A 14596-nucleotide genomic window follows, 5' to 3' on the forward strand; every position below is an offset into this window, starting at 1 on the left:
TACTCCACAGAGGACAGCATTTCCTAAAGAAGGTGAATGAAGACTCAATATCTCAGAACTATTCGAGATGAACTTGGTCCACTCTGGTTGTGAACCCCTATGTAGGTATAATGAAATCGCTGGAAAAATCTAAAAACATGTATAGAAAATGAACTTCTCACTTTATATGTCAGTCCACAGTTGGGACCCACTGACGGCTATATTTCCTCAGTTCGAGTCCCGAAATTTAATTATCCTTTATTCTAGGTATAATACAATTGCTTGAAAAAAAGTATGCACAATTACCCTCTCACTTTAAACGTCAGTCCACAGTTTGAACCCAGTGACGGCTGTATTTCTTTGAGTTCGAGCACCGAAAATTAATTATTGTTTTATTATAGATATAATACAATTGCTGGAAAAGCCTAAAAAAAAGTATACAAAATTACTCTCTCACTTTAGACATCAGTCTACAGTTTCTACCCAGGGCGGTTATATATTCTCAGTTCGAGACCCGAAATTTAATTAAATTTATTACATTACTAATTTTGACAACAGCTTTGCTTGTTAATTTAAAATGGCTGTGTTATTACATTATTGTGTATTATTCATTGTCTATACAAGTTTTTAGATTTTTACAGCAATTGAATTATACCCCCAATAAAAGTAATTAATTTTCGGTGCCCGAACTCGGAAAATATAGCCGTCACTTGGTTCAAACTGTAAACTGAGATTTAAAGGGAGAAGTTCATTCTGTATACACTTTATTTAGATTTTTAGAGCAATTGTATTATATCTATAATAAAGAATAATTTAATTTCGGGGTTCGAACCGTCGACTGACATTTAAAAGAGAGGTTAAAGTGACAGACGTTCATTGTGTAAATATATTCATAGACAACATAATTGCGCTTTTTATATACCTATAATAAAGAATAATTTAATTTCGGGGTTCGAACCGTCGACTGACATTTAAAAGAGAGGTTAAACCGTCGACTGACATTTAAAAGAGAGGTTAAAGTGACAGACGTTCATTGTGTAAATATATTCATAGACAATTAATATAATTGCGATTTTTATGTACCTATAATAAAGAATAATTTAATTTCGGGGTTCGAACCGTCGACTGACATTTAAAAGAGAGGTTAAACCGTCGACTGACATTTAAAAGAGAGGTTAAAAGAGAGGTTAAACCGTCGACTGACATTTAAAAGAGAGGTTAAAGTGACAGACGTTCATTGTGTAAATATATTCATAGAGAATACGTTCATTGTGTAAATATAATCATAGACAAATTAATATAATTGCGCTTTTTACGCCACTATAGTATCGGCTTCGTAAACTACGCCGTCAATTGCATACATAAAACCGTCAGACTTATTTTATTATGGCAGTGCTTTTGAATCCCGTTGTACTTGCATGCGTGCAATAACGACCTAAGCAGGGACCGCTAAACTTTACCATTGCCGTAAAAGTGATCCATCTTCGGCAGCTTGTGACAATGAAATCCCTGTTACTATTTCTGGTAATTCCACGAAAATGATACCGGTACTGAAAGTGGCAGCCGCAGGGGCAGGACTTTTCAAAAACATTGGGTAAAAACATATACATGCATTCAGTATGACGAAAAAGATGACAGAGTTTATTGTTTTTTGTGTAGGTCTATGTGTGAAAACAAGAGATTGCCTCCAAAAACAGTTACTGCGAACAAGGATTCCTATAACGCATTCGTTAAATACGGCTTTAAGAACTGGTCCGTTGCTCTAAAACGATTCAAATCTCATGGAAAAAGAAATTTGCATATGTGTTCAGTTAGTACAAATAATTCTATGAAAAAAGGAATAGATATTATGTCATCAATTAGTCATTCTAAAGCAAAAGAAATGCAGGCCGCTACCTGTTTGTTTAAGGGAAATTTTTACTTCAATATTGTTCTTGGTATGCCAAGGATTGGCCTTACGTGGTCATGTTGATAAGTCTTCTAATTTTGTCAATCTTCTGAAATTACGTTCCAAGGATGTAAGCGAACTGAAACTATGGCTTAATCAGAATAGTTACAGGTGGATGTCTCATGACATAATTAATGAAATAACATTGATAAGCATGTCTCTTCAGAGAATTTCGATTCAACAAATAAAAGAATATGATTTATATACATTAATGTTGGACGAGACATCCGATATATCAATCAGAGAGCAGATGTCTGTTTGTTTTCGTACTGTTGACCAAAATTTTGCTGTTCATGAGTTGTTTTGTGGTTTTTATGAGCTCCCATTAACTGATTCAGATACCCTGTTTAAATCAGTGAAGGATATTTTATTAAGATATTCTATTTCTGTGAACAATTGTCGTGGGCAATGCTATGACGGCGCAAAAAAACGTTAGCGGTTGTCAGCAAGGATTACAGTCACGGATAAAAGAAATTGAACCCAGGGCTATTTACATTCACTGCTTGGCTCATTCCCTAAATTTAGTTGTTCAAGACTCATTTAATAACATTCCATTATTAAGAGATATTCTGTCAATTCTCAAAGATTTGATTTCATTTATTCGTGGTTCATCCAAGAGGCTAGGAAAATTCGGAAATCTTAAACAATTGCTTTCAGATTCTCATGACATCGAAGCAGGTCAAGGTGTAAGACCATTCTGTCCAACGAGATGGTGCATGCGTGTTGTGTCTTTGTTGTGCATAGATAATAATTAGCCTATGAAGTTCTTTCGCAATTTCTTAATGATACGCAAGATGAAAGAAATGATACTGGTGCAAAAGCTAAAGGATTTCTAAAATGTCTGCAAAAATTTGAAACTCTGTTTCATATCAAGATGCTAATTTTTAGTATTCCGAAGAATAGAAACTTAATGCAGTACTTCAAAAAGTTTCATTAAATTTCCGTTCCGTCTTGCTCGTAATTCTGTAGATGCTGTTTTGTCTTCAATAGAAGGACCCAGAAATACAGATACATTTTTATTACTTTGGGAACATGCTAAAGAAAAGTGTGATGCATTGCAAACAAGTCTCCCCACTGTTTCACGCCCTAGAAAATTGCCATTAAAATTAGAGGTGGTGACAAGCATAATTCATCAGATATTCAAGAAAAGTTGCGAATTTTATATTTTGAGGTAGTGGATCAAACAGTAAGCAGCTTTAAAAGCAGATTTCCGCCCGAAACAATGTCACATCTTGTCAAAATAGAACAGTTTTTATTAGGTAAAGAAGATAGTACGAGTAGTTACGTTACTTCTTTTTACGGTGACGATTTCGACTGTGTAAGACTGACTCTTCATAGAGATATTTTGTTGGATGTGGTAAAACAACATAATGTTACATTAGATAGCTTTGAAAGTGTAGTGCAATACTTGAGTAGGACAGAGGATTACAAGTATGTAGCTCTGAAGAATATGATACCAGAATATGTAAAATTATTGAGACTTCTTTTAACGATACCTGTATCCACGTGTACTGCAGAACGTTCGTTTTCTGCACTTCGAAGACTGAAAACTTACACCAGAGCCACCATGAACCAAGACCGGTTAAATCATGTAGCATTATTGAACATCCATTCCGATCTCGCAAGAGAACTGAACCTGGAACCTCTAATCAACGAATTCATCAGCAAAACAACTATCAGGAGGAGCACGTTCCAGTCTCTCCCTATTTAGGTGAGTGATCATGTATTTTAAGTTAATTTTGTAGCATTTACGTTTACTATAATTATATAGAGGGTAATTATGAGTTTTAAAGTGTAACATGATGAGCATACCCCAAGATTTTCAAAAGTCGGCGCCTATGATGCTTTCGCTGAAATAGTTGGTGGCAGCACCAAATATACTATGTTCATTCGTATGTATGCCCCAAACTATGAAAAAAAAGTTGTTCTATTTTATGCCAGTGTGACATAGCCTATTGAAGTGTGTTAGGAATAATAACCATTAGAAGCTTGTATAGAAAACTCTTGTGGATAAATTCGTAAAACTTCTACTTAGTAATGTAAGGAAGTGCCACACAGAAAAAAAGTTTTCCGGTTTTCTTGTTCTTTCAAAAGTAAAGAATATAATGGATTAACGGAGAGGAAGAAGAAGCTATTAGAGTCGAGAAACAAAGTATTATGATTAATCACATACTATAAACATAAAGCATAGGACCTATATCTACAAGGATTCACTAGTCGTTAGGGGCTGCAATCTAGCGACAAATTTTTTCTATTCATGTTACATGTTTTGCCATTGAATGAGGAAGCAATATAAGCAGCCATCAGATGCCGACCAGGCGGTGGTTGAAGCAAAACAAAATTAAATTGCTATTTGATCTGCCGCAGGAATGGTTTCTGACCTGGAAGCCTGATAATATATTTCAAAGGATGTTCTATCCCCTCTTTGTCAATTTGGAATCCAAAATGCCAAAAGCAAAATTTTTAATTCATTCATTCTTAGTGTTTTGCCCAACGGCAGATCTATCACTGCAAAGCTCAGCATTCTCCTATCTTTCTTATTTTTTGCTTTCCTCTTAGTTTTTTTAGTAGGCTATTTTAAGACGCTTTATCAACATCTTAGGCTATATTAGCGTCTGAATGAGATGAAGGTGATAATGTCGGCGAAATGTGTCTGGAGTCCAGCACTGATAGTTATCCAGCATATGCTCATAGTGGGTTGAGGGAAAACTCAGTCTCCGCATACGATTCATGTATCTCAATATTGTCTATCATCGGATATCTTCTTCCGCCGAAACTTTTCTCCCGTTCACCATTAGAATTAGAGTCTGACTGGGCGGAAGAGAAGGCCTACTGGCCTTAGCTCTGCCAGATTAAATAAATAAATTATTATTATTATTATCATTATTATTATTCGTTCCAGTACATCCTTCAGTAGGCATTTATTCTTAATCTTTTCCTCTCTTTCTATCAGTTTCAGCATTATTCTTCATTCATTCTCTCTTTCTAGCACACCTTCGTTTCTTACTCTGTCTGTCCAGTTCACACGCTCCTTTGTTCTTCATATTCATATTTCAAATGCTTCCGCAGAAGATGCTCCTTTTTGTATTAAAAACTTCATTTGATATTGCCATCCTCCTTTTGACTTCCTGGCAGCAGCTCATGTTACTACTTAAAGTACACCCCAAATATTTGACGCTGTTCACTTGTTCCACTGCCTCATTTCGAATTTGCAAGTTCACCTTCTTCAGTTTTCTTCCAATGATCATGGTCTTCGTCTTATTTGCATGTATTTTCATCCCATACTGCTCACAGCTGTCATTCAGCTCCAGCAGCATATCCCTTAGTATCGACTCCTCTTCTATTAACAAAGCCATATCATCAGCAAATTTTACGCATTTTATTATTCTTTCTTGTACAGTATTATCACCCCTTCCGTGTTCTGAAAACAGTTCTTCACTAAATTCTCCAAGTAGATATTGAGCAGGGTAGGTGATAAAGGCATAGGCCCTACTTGAAGTACTCCACTTCCTATTCGACTCTCCTCTGACATTTCTTCTTCTATCCAGACTTTGACTCGTTCTTTCATAACTTATACACTGTAAAGGTTACAAAATAGCCTCCTCTCTTTCCAATCCACGCGAATTTTTTTTTTCTGGATCCCCATAAGTTTATTCCGATTCATTCTGTTAAAAGCCTTTTCCAAAATAGAATTTCTACTGAAGAGTCGTACTAGTTTCAGATTAGGGTACCTACCGACGACAGAATAGGCAGTAAAATTACAGAAGTCATATCTTGACTCAAGCGGAAGCAATGTAATCTTAAAAATGTATTCCCTAGGATATAATCATTGGTAAGTTTCTCGTTGTTCCAATGTGAATACTTGATTCTTTGATGACAACGCGCATCTAATGTTATTGCTATTATCGTTTATCGTCGCTCCAACATGTGAACCCTTTGGTTGATAAAGCGAATAATGCATGTTCTTAATATTGTACATAGTTGTTGCTCCTGCTGGAATCGTGTTTATATGCATTAACATTCTCGGTACCTAATTGAAGAGTCCCAATACGAATAAGCGACACAGAATTACAGTATGTTTCTAAATATGTGTACTTAGGTCAACTGGTCACCTTCACACAAAGAAACCACAAAGAGATTAATACAAGAATTTAATCGGCATGAAAGGCGTTCTGGCATATGGATGGACACAAAGAAATCACAAAGAGATTAATACAAGAATTTAATCGGCATGAAAGGCGTTCTGGCATATGGATGGACAAAATAATCAACCGCAGACTCATAATCCCCATTTTGCTATAAGGCGACGGCTGTCAAACTTGGACATTGTCCGAGAGACAACGCTCAAGTATACACAGATGTCAGAGGAAGATGCAAAGAAAAATACTGGGCATCATTGTACGAGACAGAATGACATTACAAAGACTGGCGAACACTACTGACGCAGCAGAACAAGCCATGGCAACACAAGTGGAAATGGGGGGGGGACATGTGGCGAGACTACACCAGTCAAGATGGGCCCATGAAGTCATCATGTGGGACCCCTACGTCGGCAAGAGAGGACAGGTAAGACCACGGCTCAGGTGGTCTGACATGTTTGCGAAAGAGGCGGGCAAACAATGGTCGAGAACAGCAAAGGACAGATTTTTACGGAGAGAACTAAGAAAGGGCCATGTAAATAGCGAACAACATCAATGTTAGATTATTGTAAATAGTAAAGTCAGTGTTTGTGAAAGTGCTAGTTAAAAAAATTATGGTTTATTTAACGACGCTCGCAACTGCAGAGGTTATATCAGCGTCGCCGGTGTGCCGGAATTTTGTCCCGCAGGAGTTCTTTTACATGCCAGTAAATCTATTGACATGAGCATGTCGCATTTAAATACACTTATATGCCATCGACCTGGGCCGGGACCGAACCCGCAACCTCGAGCATAGGAGGCCAGCGCTATACCAATTACACTACCCAAGCCAACGAAGTGCTAGTTAAAATATTGTAAATAGTAATCTTAGTGTTTGTCAAAGTGCTAGTATTAGTAATACGTGGACAGTGCATAAATAAACAAACAAACTGATGAGACTAGTTAAAGTTTAACAGTGTTAATAAACATGTCACGACAGATCCACGACAACTATATCAGCTCGTCGGGATTGGCTCATCAAGAGTGTACCCATGAGCCACCTCGGTAAGGGGTTCCAATCCCCAGTACTGGAGGCCTTTGCCCAACATGGGACATCATGACTAGCATTAATTTCTTCATTCATTCAATTAAAGATGAAATGATTGAGGATCATCACTGGGGTTTTAGGCGTAATAGATCGACTATTGATCAAATTTTTGTATTAGACAGATATTGGAGGAAAAAATGGGAATATAAGGGTACAGTACATCAGTTATTGATAAATTTCAAAAAGGTATATTACTCGGTTAAGAGAGAAATTTTACATAACATTCTTATTGAATTTGGTATTCCCAAGAAACTAATTCGATTAATTAAAATGAGTCTAGTGAAACTTATAGCAGAGTCCGTATAGGCCAGCTTCTGTCTGATGCTTTTCCAATTCACTGCGGGCTAAAGCAAGGAGATGCAGTATCATCTTTACTGTTTAACTTCGTTCTAGAATATGCCTTTAGGAAAGTTCAGGATAACACAGAGGGTTTGGAATTGAACGGGTTACATCAGCAGCTTATCTATGCGGATGACGTGATATGTTAAGAGAAAATCCACAAACGATTAGGGAAAATACGGAAATTTTACTTGAAGCAAGTACAGCGATAGCTTTGGAAGTAAATCCCGAAAAGAGAAAGTATATGATTATGTCTCGTGACCAGAATATTATACGAAATGGAATTATAAAAATTGGAGATTTATCCTTTGAAGAGGTGAAAAAATTCAAATATCTTGAAACAACAGTAACAAATATAAATGACAGTCGGGAGGAAATTAAACGCAGAATAAATATGGGAAATGCGTGTTATTATTCGGTTGAGAAGCTTTTGTCATCTAGCCTGCTGTCAAAAAATCTGAAAGTTAGAATTTATAAAACAGTTATATACCGTTTGTTCTGTGTGGTTGTGAAACTTGGATTCTCATTTTGAGAGAGGAACAGAGGCTACGGGTGTTTGAGAATAAGGTTCTTAGGAAAATATTAGGAGCTAAGAGGGATGAAGTTACAGGAGAATTAAGTTACACAACGCAGAACTGCACGCATTGTATTCTTCACCTGACATAATTAGGAACATTAAATCCAGACGCTTGAGATGGGCAGGGCATGTAGGACGTACGGGCGAATTCAGAAATGTATATAGAGTGTTAGTTGGGAGACCGGAGGGAAAAGACCTTTAGGGAGGCCGAGACGTAGATGGGAGGATAATATCAAAATATGTTTGAGGGAGGTGGGATATGATGATAGAGACTGGATTAATCTTGCTCAGGATAGGAACCGATGGCGGGCTTATGTGAGGGTAGCAATAAACCTTCGGGTTCCTTAAAAGCCGGTAAGTAAGTAATTAAAGAGTGTATACAACGTTTGTAACAGCATTTTTTGTAATTTTTAAGTGATTATATATCAAAACAGATTGTGAAGTTCGATAACCTATCAAGTTATGTGTTGAAATTTGAAAAAGATGAAGGTCCTGTTATAGTTAATGTATTCAATAACAGATGTCACCAGTAATATATGATTTGGATGGAGAAAAATGTCTCACCTGAAAAATGTTGTGTGCACTTATAACTTTTGTTGTTTACATTCTTCAATTATTATTAAGAACTGTACTTGTTTATAAACTATTTTTACTGTTAATACGGGGTATTGATTGTAGTACTGTAAAATAATCGAATTCGAGATCTTCAGGAAAATAAACGTTTCCTGCATCCCTCATGCCGAAGAACTGACTTTTAATTACGTCTGTGGAGAACAATTCTGCATAACTGGACGCTATTTTGTTCATATTCAGTATTTCTGACTCAAGGAATAAAGAAATGCCACCATTAGCTTTAGCAGCAAAGCAGAATGCAATTCCTTCAAGATCTGATGTTGAAAGCATAACTGTCTTGTTACATGAAATATGGTTTACACAATGTTGCCCCAATGTTAACATCAATCACTCGCCTAGAAGTATTTACAGCAACGAAAGCTTTATTTCGTCCTTTTTATGTAACTCTAAATGACAAACAATTCTAAAATAAAATTCAAGCGCCGAGGAATAAAATTCAACATTAACTGAGTCTTAAGGGGTTAGGTACAGCTTACAGCAATAAAATTTTTGGAAATATTCAACATTTTTTTCCTTCATTATTGTATCTTGTACAATAATGAAAATTAGTATGTGTAAAACACTGTCCTTGTGCTATATGAAAAAATATATTTTTACGATTAAAAAAAAAAATTTACATTTTTTTTTAATTTAGTTCACTGTGCAGTGGTGAATCGTTTCCCACATAACTCAAAAACTATCCAACATTATGTGATGAAATTTGTTGTGTGTATTTATGCATGTCATATCTACAATATGATGCAAGATCACTTCTCTAACTTTGATAGATGGTCTGATAAAAAATAAATTAATTAAAAAAGGTCAAATATCAGTATTTCCTTCTAACACAAAATAAAAAAAAAATATTGCTTATTAAGGAATGTAGTTGAAAGAGCATTATATTGTAAACATGAGTTCTAGAAATAAAACAAAAGAGAGAGAACATGAAACATTTAACAAGTTTACGAGTTATGAGAGAAACTCTTATCACTGCACAGTAAACTGCCACCATTTTGAATAAAAAAAATATGAATAATTTTTTTTAATCGTAACAATATTTTTTTCATATAGCAGAAGGACTGTGTTTTACACATAGGCCTACCAATTATCATTATTGTACAAGATACAGTAATGGAGAAAAAAAATGTTTAATATTTCCAAAAATTTTACTCCTGTAAGCTGTACCTAACCCCTTAAGACAGAGAAAAGAATTCGTAGAGCCTGCACTTCTGGGCTGCACATAAAGTTCACATTTGTCTCATAATTGAGACTCATCATTATCTCTGCAAGAAATTCACTCTATGTTGCTGCAGAACGCAGATAGGCTACTATCAGCTCCTTCGAATCGAACAGTAGGCCTACCTAACACTCACACATTCGAATGCAATATATTCAAATATGGCGATCTTTTCTTCACAACATAATTATAATAATAAAAAAACACAACTATTTGGATTTCTTTCTAGTTATATTTCCTGCTATTACCTATCGCATCAAGGCTTCGAAAGTAAACGACATATCGCAAAAGTCTTAGATAAAGATTCATTGCGTAAGTAATTATATGCTACCTGCCAGAAAACGTCAGACATCTGCTTGCTTCATTTTTACTCTATCGCCCCCTTTATTACGAGCATTTCCAAGTCCTCCGCAAAACTGGTAATGACTGGGGTACCGCAAGGATCAATATTGGATCCTGTCTTGTGGCTATTACACATTGACATCCGTGTGATTATTATCACATTTCAGCCTATTTACCGACGACATAGAGGTTATGGCCTACAATAAAGATTTAAATCATATTCATAACATTGGATAAACAAATCATAAGACAATTTGTCAAGAGTTGAAAGATGAATTAATCAATGTAGACGAAACAGTTGTAGATTTAAGTCGTATTCATAACATTGGTTAAGGAAATCATAAGAAAACTCATCAAGAATTGAAAGATGAATTAATCAATTGAGACGAAGCAGTTGTCACAATATTCTCAAAATATCTCAGAAAAATCAGTAACTCACTAGTAAATATATTTTCAATAAAGTGGAAAAATAAAAGATATACATACTATACTCTGGTGTCATCATGGACACCACGCTTCACTAAAAGAAAATATATAGAATCAAACTAACAGCGGACAGAGCTCTTCCACGCAACATTCAATATTATACCCTTTACATCAGGGATGAGAAGATATTAGCTCTCAGTCGTGGTAGAAGAGCTTGACCTTGATCACGAGCGCATAGCGTATCCACTACATATTTTCTGGCTATGCAATAGGGCTAATTATTCAATTATTTAATATACATGTACATATATAAACAAATCGCAAAGGAAAGGGGTTTTAAGAACAAAAAGAGAAGTAGGAAAAGTTAATTGTTTGTAAACCATTTTCTTGTTAAAAGCAATTATTTATTATGTAAATATTTCACTTCATTGGTTAGGAGAAACTAATAGGGTCTACCTGCTCGATGTGTGTGATCTCTAGGTACTTTTGAGCATTTGTTGAAAAAAATAATAAAGACACTATTGATTGAAATAGAGTATATTGATTGTGTAATTGTGAAAATGTAGTCCTTACTCTCCAGTCGTGATTATGTAGGGAAGAGTCGGGTAGTATCGGACAGTGTGTTTCTTTCATTTGCCACCATATGGTAGTACCTGAATGACATGGTTACGTTTCTCTATGCGACATCACAGAAACGTAACCATGTCAATCAGGTACTATCATCGTGTGGTAGATGAAAGAAACTCACTGTCCGATATTACCCGATGTCCGATACTACCCGACTCTCCCCTAATGATTTTCTTAGAGTGATTTGTGAGATACACGTGACACGAAAAAACAAATTGATTAAATTATGCTATTGACTCTCAGACTCTTGTAATGCCTCACTTTGACTATTGTGATGTTTTATATAGCTACCTAAGTGCTAAACTTTCTCAAAAACGTCAACGTGTACATAATGTCTGCGTCCGATTTATTTTAAATATCCGCCGACATGATCATATATCGGGATATTTTCTACGACTCTCCTGGCTCCGCTTGCAAGATAGACGTTTAGTACATTCTCTTTGCCTGCCATATCGAATTATACATGATTCCACAACCAACTACCTTGCCTCTCGGTTTACTCTCCTAGCTTCACATCATATTCGAAATACACGTTCACAGCACAATCTGTTGCTATCAATACCACGTCATCAGACATCTCTGTACTCAAGTTCTTTCTCAATAGCCATGACTCGCTCATGGAATTCACTGCCGCTCGAAATCAGGGATAGTCTTAGTCCCCAGTTGTTTAAAATTAGGTTGTTTAGATATATTTTAAATGCAAAGAATTAGTTTTTTAGGTATAATTTTTATTTATTTATTTATTTATTATTATTATTATTATTATTATTATTATTATTATTATTATTATTATTATTATTATTTTACACAGTCATTACTTTATTTTTCCATTAACACTTATATCTAGGTAATTGTCATTGTCTCAATGTAACACGTGCTGTGCTGATCATACTAATTCTACTATTCCTTTAGTTGTGAGATTATATTCATATGTATTAATTCTTTTTTTTAAGTTAATACTGTATACTAGATGTATTTTCCTGTTTGTGATTATGTATTCAGTCTCTTTTTTATTATATATTTTTTTATTATTGTTATTTTAAAGTTAATACTGATTGTGTATATGTATTCAATCTCTCTTTTTTTACTTAATTATGTTTATTATTATTTTTAAGTTAATATTTGTATACCGGTATGTAGTTTTTTGTATGTGATTTGATCCTGGTTGAGTGGAAGAGAAGGCCTGATGGCCTTAACTCTGCCAGGGAAAATAAAAACTATTATTATTATTATTATTATTATTATTATTATTATTGAAGAGCCATCGTAATTTGTGGGGTCATTCATTTAAGGGGATACGTATGATTTTTAAAACTTCCACAATTTTCCGCCAAAATTTGTAAAATTTAATCTATATAAACGGATCTACAATACTATATAATCTGTACACAATTTGGTGTCATCAAATCTAATAGTTTTGAAATTATATATTTTTTAAATATATGTTATATTGACATCACTAAAAAGGCTCCTTACGTCAAAGTTTTCAAAATTTTTAGTTCGTATTTGCTCAAAATCTTGAAAATAGTTATGGAAATAAAAATTAATTAGCTTTGGAGATCAGTCTAAATAGAGAGACACAATAAATTTGTAAACTTTATAATTTACCATTACAGCATATTTAATCTAAGTGCAATACGAATATTGCCCGAAGAAACTTAATATTAATATTTCATACAAATGCTAGTTAAATTTTATTTATCAACATTTAATTGATCTTTGTGAGAAGTTTCAGGCCAATATGACAATAACTGTTATGCAAGGAGTTTTTCATTCAGTAAACTGCTTAAAATTTTAAAGTCGAGAAAACTGCATAAAAAATTTCCTCTCAAATCACACACCGCATGTATGGCCATATATGATTATATGATTAAATCATTTAAAACAGTCTCAAATATAATTACGATCATAAAAACAAAAAAGACGTGGATTTTCTTAATTTTTCAGCATTATTTCTTGTCTTAAATCAATTTCTCTCTTCGCCAGAATAATGTCTACATCTGTGTTGTATTGTGTTTCGTACTCACGTTTGACATTTTTTTTTGACAAATAATATAGTATATATATATTTTTTACTTATTAAACACTGTACTTCACCGTCATGTTCATTATATAAAACTGAACCTTCTACTTATCATTAAAATCTGTATTCTAATCTCGCTTGAGATCTGTCATGGTCTGCAACGTTGTATGTGCTGTACACCCTTGTGCTTCAGGCAGAAAAGCACCGCGGTTATGGAGAGAGCTGAAAAAAGATCGCGCTCAGAATTACTTGTAAGCGTCGCATCCCTGCTTTACATGGTCCAAAAAGCACTTAATGACAAATATATCACTACCTTCCCTTCCACTCAGACCTATGCCTAGGCTTTTGTGAAGTGTGGGTATACGCACATTATTGTAAATGTTACGTTATTCCAAAAAGACACAGATGATTTTTTAAGCTTAAGAGCTTTATTGGCCGACAGTAGTAGCCTATAATATGTTCGCTGCTTGTTATATTTACAGTGAAAGTGAGTGAGTAGTGTTTTCTAGTGAAAGTGCAGTAAGCTACAGAACGAATTCAGTGAGTTTTAGTGACCGAGTAATGACTGCAGTTAATGTGTAGTGATTAGAGAATGTACAGAGAGACTTGAAAATGTTAGTAGTAACTAACCAGATCTAATTTCACCTGAGTTCATTTTCTACATTAATCGAACTTATGACGTTGAAATGTAATTGAATAATATCAGCTAAAGCAATGCACGATATTCTCATACATCCTACTCAACTGAAGGAATGAATTGTTTATCCTTGTAAATTTAATTAATCTGCTTGATATATGCAATATATTTCTGTACAACTCTGGACTTGTTCCACGTCTTATAGCTACAATGCTTATGTAATATTTGTGAAATAAAATAAATTAGATTAAATTAAAAAATATTACCCTGTACTTCAATACACTCTTACGCTGACATGAAAATCGTGAGTGTTGTTCGAGCAATTCATCTCGTTTTCATTTTTGTGTGGTAGACCAGGCAACTAACGATCGATCAATGTAATGGAACAGAAATTATATGGTGACGCGTACCGTATGTAATTCATAGTGTTTTTTTAATATGTTCATATTATTTTTTTCCCTCAAAGTTGCTTAAAATCACATTCAAAGTTATGACCTTTCTTTGTAAATGACTCTGTGGAAGAAAGTATTCTATAGATGCATTTGGTCACTTTCAAATTATTTTATGCATAAATACACCCCATGTGCCAAAATAAAATATTCGAAGATCATCTAAAGACCTCT

The 14596-nt window shown here is 34.6% G+C and overlaps 1 protein-coding gene across 5 annotated transcripts in view; it reads right to left on the minus strand.

Moving 5' to 3' along the window:
- Positions 1-14596, minus strand: part of KrT95D (phosphofurin acidic cluster sorting protein KrT95D) — a 1059178-nt gene that overhangs the window by 216277 nt on the left and 828305 nt on the right. The gene's annotated exons all lie outside the window — the stretch shown is intronic.

This window comes from Periplaneta americana, chromosome 1 (assembly GCF_040183065.1).
Source record: "Periplaneta americana isolate PAMFEO1 chromosome 1, P.americana_PAMFEO1_priV1, whole genome shotgun sequence".
Classification (NCBI taxonomy): domain Eukaryota; kingdom Metazoa; phylum Arthropoda; class Insecta; order Blattodea; family Blattidae; genus Periplaneta; species Periplaneta americana.